Source organism: Eurosta solidaginis, chromosome X, assembly GCF_040869045.1.
Source record: "Eurosta solidaginis isolate ZX-2024a chromosome X, ASM4086904v1, whole genome shotgun sequence".
In the NCBI taxonomy this organism is placed as follows: domain Eukaryota; kingdom Metazoa; phylum Arthropoda; class Insecta; order Diptera; family Tephritidae; genus Eurosta; species Eurosta solidaginis.
Genome location: NC_090324.1, coordinates 52206136 through 52219002, shown reverse-complemented (window position 1 = coordinate 52219002; position 12867 = coordinate 52206136).

Sequence of the window (12867 nt, the reverse complement as noted above, 5' to 3'; positions counted from 1 at the left end):
GTACCTAGGGTCTACCTAATTATTTTCTAGCTTTTAATATTATTATTACTTCATGTAAATATTGTTTCCAATAAAACTGTTTAACCTAAAATTTGTTTTTTTCTTATACTATTTTCAAGTTTTTAATTTGTTTTATTATTATGCTATTTTCAAGTTTTAGTTTAATTGCCTATTATTTCTTATTCTATTTAGTTCATTTAGTGACTCATTATTACAAGAACTCTTTCCTGACAATTTGTTACAATATAAGTCCTCAATAAATAATCTTTCCAAAAACTCTACTCGACTCTGCGCCACGTATGCTTGTCCCTACTCCAACTCCAAAATATTATTACGAATATTAGCAAAACTAAGAAGTTCTGCCGTCTCTAAGCCGATGCTAAAGTGACGTGAATGCACATCAATAATTCAATCATTATGTATCTACATAAATGAAACAATAACTGCGTCTACATATATGTACCATGTACGTATACGAGCAGCGGAGAGTCAATGCACTAACACATGCATATATCTGAGATACTCCTATAAGTATGCAATGAGAAAAACTATAAAATTGTGCAATTGTAGTTACAGCTGAGAAGTTTGAGAGCTACTGGACTAGTATATTCTGGAAGCGCCTAGAAGATGAATAAAATTGTGCAATTGTAGTTACAGCTGAGAAGTTTGAGAGCTGCTGGACTAGTAGATTCTAGAAGATGCGAAGTTTGAAATCAAAGAGTATAAAAGGCGACAATTGTAGAGGCGCTGGAATTCAATTTGATTTGAGTTGTCAAGCAGTTACGACTAAGACCTTTAAGCTTTCAGTTTGGTTATTAAGCTATTCGTTGCACAGTTTGAGTGTTATTGTGAAGTATTTTAATAAAGGCCATTTTTCCATTATTCAATATTGGAGTTATTTATTCAACAGTTTAGCGATACGAACCTAGCAAAAGGGCAAATAAGAGGATTTGCAGCAAATTCGTTACAATTGGTGTCAGAAGAGGAATTGTTGAATAAATTCCAGAGGACAACAAGGACATGGCAAAGTTCAGTGAATTAAAGATCCAGCAACTAAAGAAGGAGTTGGAGAGCCGTGGATTGAATACAAGCGGCGTTAAACTTGAACTTCAGGCACGACACAGATAACATCCAAGATGGAAACTCAACTGGAAGAACAGAAGACATATATGGCATCACAATTGGAAGAACAGAAAACACACAAGGCGTCACAAATTGCAGAACATTTAAAAGAACAAGAGGCACGCATAACATTACAGCTCGAAGCACAAGTATCTCAACAAAGCTGGAGGCACAGGAAACAAAATTCTCATCGCAGCTGGAGGCTGTTGGTGAACGACAAAATAAAGTGGAGGCCGAGATGGATGCTTTGAAAGATCGGATTCAGGAGTTACAATTGAACCGTCCAATCACTTCAACGTCTACTCTGAAGGTAAAATCCCCAACGTTTGACGGTTCTTTTCCATTCCAGGTCTTTAAGCTACAATTGGAGAAGACCGCAGCAGTGAACAACTGTAATGCGGAAGATAAAGTTGCTGCACTGTTCGTGGCATTGAAGGGGCCAGCAGCGGAAATCCTACAGACGATTCCCGAAGGAGTGCGGAACAATTATGAAGCAGTGATGGCTGCTTTAGAACGACGTTATGGAAGCGAGCATAGAAAAAAGATATTCAAAATTGAGTTGCAAAACCGCTACCAAAAAGCAAATAAGACATTGCAGGAGTTTGCTTCAGATATTGAAAGATTGGCTCATCTTGCAAATGCGGACGGACCCGTGGACATATGCGAATCCAAAACTAACATTTGATGAAACGGTATCGCATACTCTGATTCACGAAACAGCGTCGCTTCTGTGTAAGCACGCCGTGTGGAAATAGAAAGGCCAGAGTGGGTAGACACAATTTTGGAAGCACTGAAGGGATCTCAACAGAAGAATGCCGGAGTTATTAAATGTTTCAAATGCGGCAACCCAGATCACATTGCACGTCATTGCGATCTTGGTCCTAATAGTTCCAACAATGTGGGTGGCCGTAAACGCAAAGCTGGCGGAAATGAGCAAGAGCATGTCGGATGTAAAGAACGAAAACTTGCTCCGGCTATTGAATGTCCTGTGATATCTGTGTCGCACATTGGAAGGAAATCAAGTAGTCTTACCATCGTCCCGTCCCGTTATAACCGTGGCGGACCTCAAGGTACGTTCCGGCTCCGTCGCCGTTAAGTTGGTGGTGTAGGTGCGGTTGAAAAATTTCCCGCTTTGCGTCCGGTCTGGCTCTGAACGCATTACCCATAAGGTACTGCGTCAACCCTCGCGTGGCCTCCCTGCGTAGCATAGATAACCACGAGACCGTTGAAGGGCGACTACGCAATCGGCTCCGGATAGCGGCCTTGAGGGGGGACGTTTTAGAATGGACAAGACTAACACGAATCCGCCAAGTGTGGGGTGCGGAAGAAGAGCGGTTTTTGTGGAAATCCGTCAAATAAATCTTAAGCACTCTAAGGCGGCTTCCGCGAATTTGTTGCTCTGCCTTGAAAAAGGCGGAGTGGATATAGTCCTTGTCCAGGAGCAGTGGCTGAGTAGTAACGGCAGAAAGATTTCTGGATTAAGGACTGGAAAATTCAACACCTTGGTGCTTAGGGAGGCAGGTAGGCCTAGATCTTGTGTGCTTGTTAAAAAAGAGATTAAAGCTTTTATTCTCTCTAATTTCAGCAATGCTGACGTTACTACGGTCTGCCTCGAGCGAGGCAGTAATGAAATGTGGGTGGTCTCAGCGTACATGCACAATGGGGATGTAGCGGGACCACCACCTGCAATACTGAAGGAGGCGGAGAGGTGTTGGCGTGATCATCGGTGCCGATGCTAATACCCATCATAGCATCTGAGGAAGCTCGGATAACAACACTAGAGGTGAGTCTTTATTTACTTTTATTGTAGATGAGGGGCTTTGTATATGTAATAGGGGAATGACCCGACTTTTATTGCTGCGGTAAGGGAGGAGGTCTTGAACCTCACCCTGGGTAGTAGAGAGCTGGAAGGTCGGATATCTTGCTGGAGGGTTCTCAACGAGCACTCCTTCTCTGATCACCGATATATTCAGTTCTCGCTGAACGAAGATCGTCCAGTTAAAATATGGGACTTGTATTGTAGGAGCTGGGAGGGCTGTTGCCTGCGGCGCCTACCGTTAGTTTGGACTTGTCCGAATGAGATAGACGTTATGGTGGATAACTTCACCCCGGCAAGCAATGGCGCCTTTCAATTGTCCTGTCCATTGAAAACTTACAGGGGGAAGGGCAAGCCGACCTGGTGGTCGGATTCTCTTCACGATCTAAGAGCGTCCAGTCGGCGGCTCTTCAACAGAGCCAGGAGGAGTAAACTACCCTCGGACTGGGAGCTCTAAAAGGTGAGTCTGGGGATTTATAAATATGAAATAAGGATAGCCAAGCGAGATTCATGGCGAAGCTTCTGCGAAAACGTTTAGAAACATACTCTCTAAGAATCCCGCTCCTCTGGGGTATCTGAGAGATGATGGTGGGGACTGGTCGATGAGTAGCGGGGAGTCCCTAAGACTTTTACTGGATAATCATTTTCTCGATGTCCCAATTGTGCAGGGATCTTCGCCTGCATTGTCGGCGGGCGTTGGCCATGCAGAAGTGTCTGCCATTCCAATACGGGAAAGTCAAATAACCTGGGCTATAGGGTCGTTCAAGCCCTATAAGTCTCCGGGCCCGGATGGAATCATTCCTGCGCAACTTCAAAAGTCTTTGGGGACTTCCTGCCGCTGGTTGGCCATCATCTACACTAACTGCCTCAGGTTTACCTATATCCCGAAGTCTTGGCACACGGTTAGGGTTATTTTCATTCCGAAGGCCGGCAGAAGCTCTCATGTATCACCTAAGGATTTGAGGATAATCAGTCTCTCGTCGTTTCTTCTTAAGACATTTGAGCGGTTGATTGACCTCTACCTATGTGAAAGGATACCTCGGGGGTTACTGTCGGCTTCACAGCATGCGTACTGCAAGGGCAGATTGACGGAAATGGCTCTCCATTCTATTGTAAAGCAAATAGAGGGGTCCCTAGAACACAAAAAGTATGCTCTGGGTGCCTTTCTAGACATCGAGGGGGCTTTTAACAATGTCTTACCGGGGGTAATCGAAAGAGCTCTGGTGGGTTTAGGAGTCGAGGCGGCTCTGGTTGAATTTACTAACAAACTTCTATGCTGCAGAATTGTCGCAGCGGATTGGGGAGCGGCTATAATTAAGAGGAAGGCGTGCCCCTGTAGGGGGGTGTCCTATCTCCTCTGCTCTGGGCTGAGTTAGTCAACGAGCTTCTTGTGGAGCTGGAGACCAATGGTTGTCGGGTGGTTGCCTATGCAGATGACCTCGCTATCCTAGTCAGAGGCAAATTTCTGGGCACACTGCGCGATGTTCTGCAGGGCTACTTGGATACTGTGGCTAGGTGGGCTGAATCATGTGGATTGGCGGTCAACCCGGGAAAACGGAATTGGTTCTTTTTGCAAGGAGATATACGATGAAATTTTTCAGAACTCCCTAGATTGGGGGGGGGGGGGGGTACCGTTGGTACTGGGGATTGTTTTGGATGGTCTTTTGTCAAGAGCTAAATGTAAGCTACAAGTTTAAGGATGCGGTGGATGGAATGCTATCCAGTGCAACTACGGTTAGGGAATTTAACATCTACTCTGATAACCAAGCGGCTATCTAGGACTTGAGCTCAACTACAGTGCGATCGAAGGTGATCTGGGAGTGCCTGACCTCGCTTGCGATTGTATCAAATTATTTTACAATTAAGATTTACTGGGTCCCGGGCCATAGTGATATCCCGGGTAACTGCCAAGCGGATCTCTTAGCCCGCATCGGTACTACTGAACCGGATGAAGATGGCTGTAGGGATTTCGGGATTCCGCTGGCCACCTGTGGATTACTCCTCCATAGCTGGGCCTCGAGTCAGCTCAGCAAAAGTTGGGTGGACACCACGTCTTTCAGGGTAGCAAGATCTTTCTGGCCGAAAGTGGAGGGCAGTGTAACAGCAGCCTTATGATCTTACCCTGTTTCCCACTTGGTGAAACCCTGTTGTCTATTGTGAATGGACAACAGGTGTTGAAACAAGTTGAAAACGGGGAGGTCGGCTCGTAATGAAAAAGCGGCCATCATTATTATTAATTTTGGCAAAGACTTGGCGTGTACGACAAAATTTACAAAAAGAAAACTAAATCTAAGTCTACATTAAATTAACTAAGTGCTACTACATACAAAAAATACTTTTATTCTACAGTAAACAAAACTATATCTAAACCTAATTAAACCAAACTAAAACTAAGCATAAAATTCGTGTTTGATTGTTTTCTTGGTGTTTGAGTGGAGCGTGCGTGCTTTAGCGTGCGCACAAAAACAATTTTTCTGAAGGAGTTCCATAAGGAACGCCACATGGCGACCGTGAGGCAGCTTGCCAAATTTAATGTAGGATGGAGCACCAGGCCACCTTCGTAAGGCAGCGCAATTGGTGAAAATATATAAAACATAAAATGTAAAAATCTACAAAAAAATATAAAATACAAAAATCAACAAAAAAAATATAACACATACAGAGGTTTCGGCATACAAATTGAAGGGAAGCTGTACCCAACATAACGGGACAAGGCAATGTACGGCACCCCGAACCAAGCGAAGCCACTATAAATAACGGCACATCAAAATAGCAGCTGCACAAGGAAGCTGAACGAAAATTGTAAGCAGCGAAGTGATGACGGCAGCAGCAGAACAGCAGCAGCGGTGAAAGCGTATGGTGAGGCGTAGCTTGCAGTATGAATGTATGTTTGAGATGTAATATGTAGTTGCTTTTGAAATACATATGTATACATAATTTTTCTTATAAATATTTTTCGATATAACTTTTAAAATTCCTTTAAACTCGGTCAATCTCAAACCAATATTTTTCGCAAAAATACTTAAAATACCTTTAAATTCGGTCAATTTCAAATCAATATTTTTCGCAAAAATACTTAAAATTTCCTTCAAATTCGATCAACCTCAAATCTATATTTTCCGGAAAAATTCTTAAAACCTAACCGCAATATCGGTTGTTTCTTCAACTTTGCCAATTTTTATAATATTTTCATACATAATAACTCTAAATTTTCATAAGTAAAGCAATTTAGATTTGCAACAATAATGTGTATAGTTTGAAATATAATCAGTCTAAATCAAACGTGAATACATACAATAAAATTACATACTTTTAACATCGTTCAAAATTAAAGTGAAATGGATATTCTCAAATTTATTAGTCAAATAAAGTAGTTTCCGATAATCCCATATATGTAATAGATGTAGACCGAAACAAGATTGATACACATACATTTTGAATTTTTTTTGCATCACTTTAAAGTATCTACGACTTTCAAAAAAATTTTTTTTTTTTGACACAAATCGAAAAAACGAAATTGGCCTTACACATATATACTTTCAATAAATTTTTATAGGGTGAGTATGTATATGCATATATTACATAAATTGTGTCCAAGAGCGAGGCATTTAAGAAAAAAAAAGGAAAGACATATGCATATACATAGTACATTGTGCGAAGATTTAAGTAATTTTGAACATATCAAATACTTTGAAATACTTTAACAAACCGTAAAAATTTAATACATCGAAAACTTTATTAACTCACAATACAAAAAAAAAAAAAAAAAACAAACAAAACTTTTTGGTGAAACGGTGCGGCCGACACGTAAAATAATGATGAAAATTTAATAAATTTTTACAATTACATACTCCACATTTTGCTGTGTAGCGGTGCGGCCGACACGTTAAATATTAAAATTTAATACTTTTTGTGCAACGGTGCGGCCGTCACGTTAAACAATATTGTAATAAATACTAAATTGTAATAAACATATCACGTCTACAATTAATACTGTCTTGGAAAATTGGAAAAATAGATCAGGATTCTCTCTTATATACCGTATATGGTAGCACACCCGGTATAAACAATTTTTTTTATTCATTGTTCACAGGGAATACAACCCAGCTGTCTCTCAAGTGACTCCAACTTCAAATAATGTCAAATTTATTCAATTCACTAATTCTACTTCAACATTCAATACAAATCTCAAATTTGATTATAAAATCATTCTAAATTTCTTTTCAATTAAAATTGACATTCATAACACAAACTTGCCACTTTTATTAATTCAACTTAGGTGATAAAACCATTTCATATTCACTTTCAACTCAAATTTGTTCACATTCATGTCTCAATCCGCGGCAACAATTCAATTTAGGTTAATACAATACAGGTTACAAAACCATTTCAAATATCTTCTCAATTCAAATTTGTCCTTATTCAGAACTCAAACAATTTAAAATTCTAAAACCATTCCAAATTTCTTTTTCATTCAAATTCGTTCATATTCATACCTCAAATTTGCAACTTTTTCACAACTCGAATTAGATTATAAAATCATTTCAACCTTCTTTTCATTAAAATTTCTTAATGCTTGGATAGCATACAAAGCTGCAAGTGTAAGAGCCTTCCTTTTGCTAATGTCAAATTACGAAACAAAATTCAAAGAATTGAGAGAAAATTTCTTTAAAATTAGAAAACGCGTTTTACATACAGGTCGTTCTTTACCGACAAGGCAAGAGAAGTTAGATGAATATAAAAATTCTTTAATTGAGGCATATAATAACATTTTAATAGAGGCAAACGGGCATTTTGAAAACCGACCTAGGCCAATTGCTGTGAATAAAAGTTTATCACGTTGTAGGGAAGAATTAATTAAATGTTTTACAAAACTCAACTTCACAATTAAAGTACCAACCAACTACATCGACTTAGTCCAAGATAACACTTTTATATCAGATACGGATCGGGAAGAAAAAGAATCCTTCGACGCATACAAAATCGAATTTGAGGAAGAAGAGGAATTCTCTGACTCATCAAAGCCGGAAACACTCGACACTCGTATCGGTGAACAAAGTTGTTTTTTACCTCATACCGAAAATATTTCATTACAAGAAAACTTCTGTGGTTTCGATAACCCAGTCGTTACATCAAACAACTCTTTAGGGCTTTTAACAACTTTCTCAAATTCCAACCAATCTCGTACTAGTTTTATAGAACCAACAATAATGGCTACACCAGAGCAAAAGAAACAGTTTATTGGGTCGTGGGCGCCTTTATTTAGGGAAAACTATAACGGTGACCCCTTAGCTCTAGACTCCTTCATAGATAAAATTGAACTAGTAGAAGGATGTATAGATCCAGATCTTGTGCCAACTTTCATTTTATTGGTTAAATCGAAGCTCGAAGGGAAAGCAAGAGAAGCAATTCCGACAAATATAACATCTATCCAAGAAATTAAAGATGCTCTGAAAAGTCGAATAAAGCCAGACAATTCAAAAGTCGTTGCAGGGAAAATAGCTTCACTAAAAGTTACGAACAATAATTTAACCGAGTTTGCTAAACGAGTAGAGGAATTATCTGATGCTTTAGAGAGGTCTCTAATTATCGAGGGAATATCAAAAGACAAAGCGCACGAGATGGCAGTCGAACAGTCAGTAAACGTCTGTAGGCTAAATACGCGCTCAGACTTAGTCAAATCAATTCTTACATCAACCTCCTTTAGTGACGCAAAAGACGTCGTAGCAAAAATGATAGTCGAACAAAATAATCAGGCTACAGAAAGGCAGGTATTAGCTTTTCGATCAAGGTTTAACAATCAACCCAACTTTCGCAATAACAATAGAGGCAATAACTACTACAATAACAGTAATAGATACAACAACAATAGCAATTTCAACAGGTTCAAAAACAATAATAATTTCAATAGGTACAACAACAATAATAACGCTAGATACAATAATAACAATCAAAATAGGCAAAACAACAACTATAGGCAAAACAACGACAATCGAAACAATAGTAACTCGCGTAATACTAGCAACAGTCAAAATAGGCTAGAAAACAGAACCAATACTAACGCCGGAAGTTCAAATACGCGAAATTATGCAAACGTTCGCTCTTTAAACTTGGACGCCACTCAGCAGCGAACACTGAGGGACGAGGAGATAAACGAATAAATATTAAAAATATTTTTTGTCTAAACCTAAACTACTCAGATTTTATCGAAACTCATATAACCGGATCTAACAAATTATGTACATTTTTACTAGATACACAAGCTGATATTTCGCTAATTAAAATTTCTAGCTTAAATAAGCACATTCCCATTAACTATGAAGAAATAGTGAATATCACTGGCGTTACATCAGATTCTGTTGCTACTTTGGGTAAAATAAACATAAACCTAAATTTTTCGAATAATCTAGTCGAACACAGCTTACATGTGGTAAAAATGACTTCAATATCCCATCAGACGGTATACTGGGTAAAGATTTTCTTCATTATAATAAATGTGTAATAAATTATTCAAATAGTAGCATCTCATTCTGGGCAAATAAAGAAAAAGTCATTATGCCAATCCTACACGGAACAGAAAGAGATATGTGTGTCACACCACCAAGATGCGAAGTTTTTCGACTTAGGTCACTCAACAACTCCACTTTTCGTTGAATCTCAAGAAATACAAAAAGGCGTATTTACCGCAAGATGCATTACAAACTCCAATAACCCAGTCATAAAATTAATCAATACCACAAGTGATGTACAATTCGTAAACAAAAACTCTATTAAAACAGAAAACTTTTCTAATTATCACGTCTATGTAATCGACAAAACTAAGTCAGATGAGAAGCGAATTAACGAAATAACTTCGATTTTAAAAGATCAAATTCCAAAAGTTGCACCATCTGAACTTCTAGATCTATGCATACAATATGCTGACATATTCGCGCTTGACAACGATAAAATGACGTTAAATAATTTTTATGAGCAGAAATTGCGGTTAACCGACAACGAACCAGTGTATATAAAGAACTATCGTCTACCCTATTCGCAGCGGGAAGAAATTAACAGACAGGTTACAAAATTATTAGAAAATGATTTAATAGAAGAAAGCTATTCTAACTACAACAGTCCTCTTATCTTAGTTCCTAAAAAGAAAATAAATGGCAAAAAAGCATACCGAATGTGTGTTGACTTTCGCGCAGTTAACAAGAAGCTAATAGCAGACAAATTTCCATTAGCACGAATCGATGATATTTTAGACAATCTTGGCAGAGCCAAATTTTTCTCAACCTTATACCTTTTTTCTGGATTCCACCAAATACCATTACACGTAGATTCACGCGATATAACCTCATTTTCTACTGAGCGCGGAGCGTATCGATGGAAGGTATTGCCATTTGGTCTGAACATTGCACCAAATTCGTTTTCTAGGATGATGACCATCGCATTTTCAGGAATACCCCCTAATGTAGCTTTTCTTTATGTAGATGACATTATAGTCATCGGCTGTAGCGAATCCCATCACATTAAAAATTTGTCTAAAGTATTCAATACTTGTAGATCATTCAACCTTAAACTCAATCCAAGTAAATGCAATTTTCTAAGACCAGAAGTAACATTCCTAGGACACAAATGCTCAGCTGGAGGTCTGTCACCAGACGAATCTAAAATAGACGCAATTCGTAACTATACTAAGCGAACAGACAAGGACGCTGTAAGAAGGTTTGTAGCTTTTGCCAACTACTACAGACGCTTTATTCCAAACTTTGCATCTCTGGCAGCACCTCTGAACAGACTGAATAGGAAAAGAGTAGAATTTAACTGGGACGAATCATGCGATAAGAGCATCCCTAATGTCACCAAAGATATTACAATACCCAGATTTTTCTAAAGAGTTCAACATTACAGTAGACGCTTCTAAGACGGAATGTGGAGCGATACTCAGCCAAGAACATCAAGGCAGCGATTTACCCATATGTTATGCGTCAAAATCTTTTAATGAGGCAGAACAAAAGAAAGCCATCATTGAGTTAGAACTATTAGCCATTTATTTTGCCATTAAACAATTCAGACCATACGTTTATGGAAATCACTTTATTGTAAAATCAGATCATAGGCCTTTAGTCTATTTATTCACTATGAAAGACCCATCTTCAAAACTTTCTAGAATTAGACTTGAGTTGGCAGAATACAATTTCACAATAGAGTACATAAAGGGAAAATCAAATGTAGGAGCGGATGCACTTTCTCGCATAACCATTGGTGAAATAAAAGAATCAACCAAAAATATATTTGCAGTTCAGACTAGGTCTATGAGTAAGAAAAAAGATAAATGTAGTTCTACCGGAAATATAGACTTATGTGAAAACATACAAACATTAAACGTGTTTGATAAATTCACTCATAACTTTTCAAAAAAAATTCCTCGTATTAGATCAGAAATATTTCATGATAAAAACAATAAACAATTTTTAAGAATATGCGCGCATATAAAGCATAAAAGAACAATTTTACTTGAATTTGAATTTTCTAACGAAATAAAGAATTTCGATAATTTACTTTCGAGGCTAGAAAAAGAAGCCGGAAAACGCAATATTAAGGAAATAGAATGGCCAAAAAACGATTTAATTTTCAAATATATTACAATTACAAATTTTAAAGAAAGAGGAAATAGGCTTTTACAATTTTTAAAAATTATTTTAATGCATCCAATTGAAACAATCACTGATCAGGAACAAAAATCAAAATTATTAGCAATTTATCACAATGATCCCATCACTGGAGGTCACTGTGGAACGAAAAAATTATACGCCAAATTACGAAACAAATTTTACTGGAAAAACATGACAAAAGACATAGCTAGTTATGTTAGGAAATGCGAAAAATGTCTTCTGAATAAAGTGAAAATAGGAAATAAAGAAGAACTCGTCCTAACTCCTACTCCTAATAAACCTTTTGACATTGTCGTAATTGATACCATAGGCCCATTGCCAGAATCGAAATATGGTAATAAGTTCGCGCTTACCATAATCTGCGATCTGACAAAATACTTAGTTACAATATCAATACCTGATAAAAGTGCAAAAACCATCGCGTCAGCACTATTCGAAGGCTTCATTTTAATATACGGTGTTATGAAATCCATTAAATCAGATTTAGGTACTGAATTCAAAAATGAAATTTTTGCAAATTTAACCAGTTTATTAAATATTGATCACAACTTTTCTACACCAAATCACCACGAAACCGTAGGAACTGGCGAAAGAAACCATAGAGTTTTCAACGAGTACCTACGTGCGTACTTAAATGATTCCTTTGATGATTGGGATACATATTTGAGATATTTTACGTTTTGGCATAACACAACGCCAAATACGGTATTCGATAATAAACTTACTCCCTTTGAATTAATTTTTGGTAAAAAGGCCATTGTGCCATCTGAACTGAAGAACGAAAGAATTGAACCAATTTATAATATCGAAAATTATTCAAAAGAAGTAAAATACCGAATGCAATATTGCCACGCCTTGGCTAAAGAGTTAGTAGAAAAACACAAAATAAGGAATAAAGATGCATATGACAAAAATGCACAACCAATGGTAGTAAACATAAACGATGCGGTTTTAGTTCAAAAAGAACCACGGGAAAAACATAAAAACATATATCAGGGCCCATACCTAGTAACAAGTATAGACGGTGTAAACGTAACCATTTTTGATAATGAAAATAAAAAATACAAAACGGTACATAAAAACCGCATAAGAGGAGTACCTAGATAAATACAATCGGATGTACCCAATTTCATTTTGAGATAGTAAAAAAAATTTTTTTATTTTTCACTTCGCTAATAAAGCAAATTTAAATCAAAATTTCTCATACTCTAAAACCATACTTAATTTAAGTAAAAGCACATTTAAATAAAAATATGTCAAACGATAGGA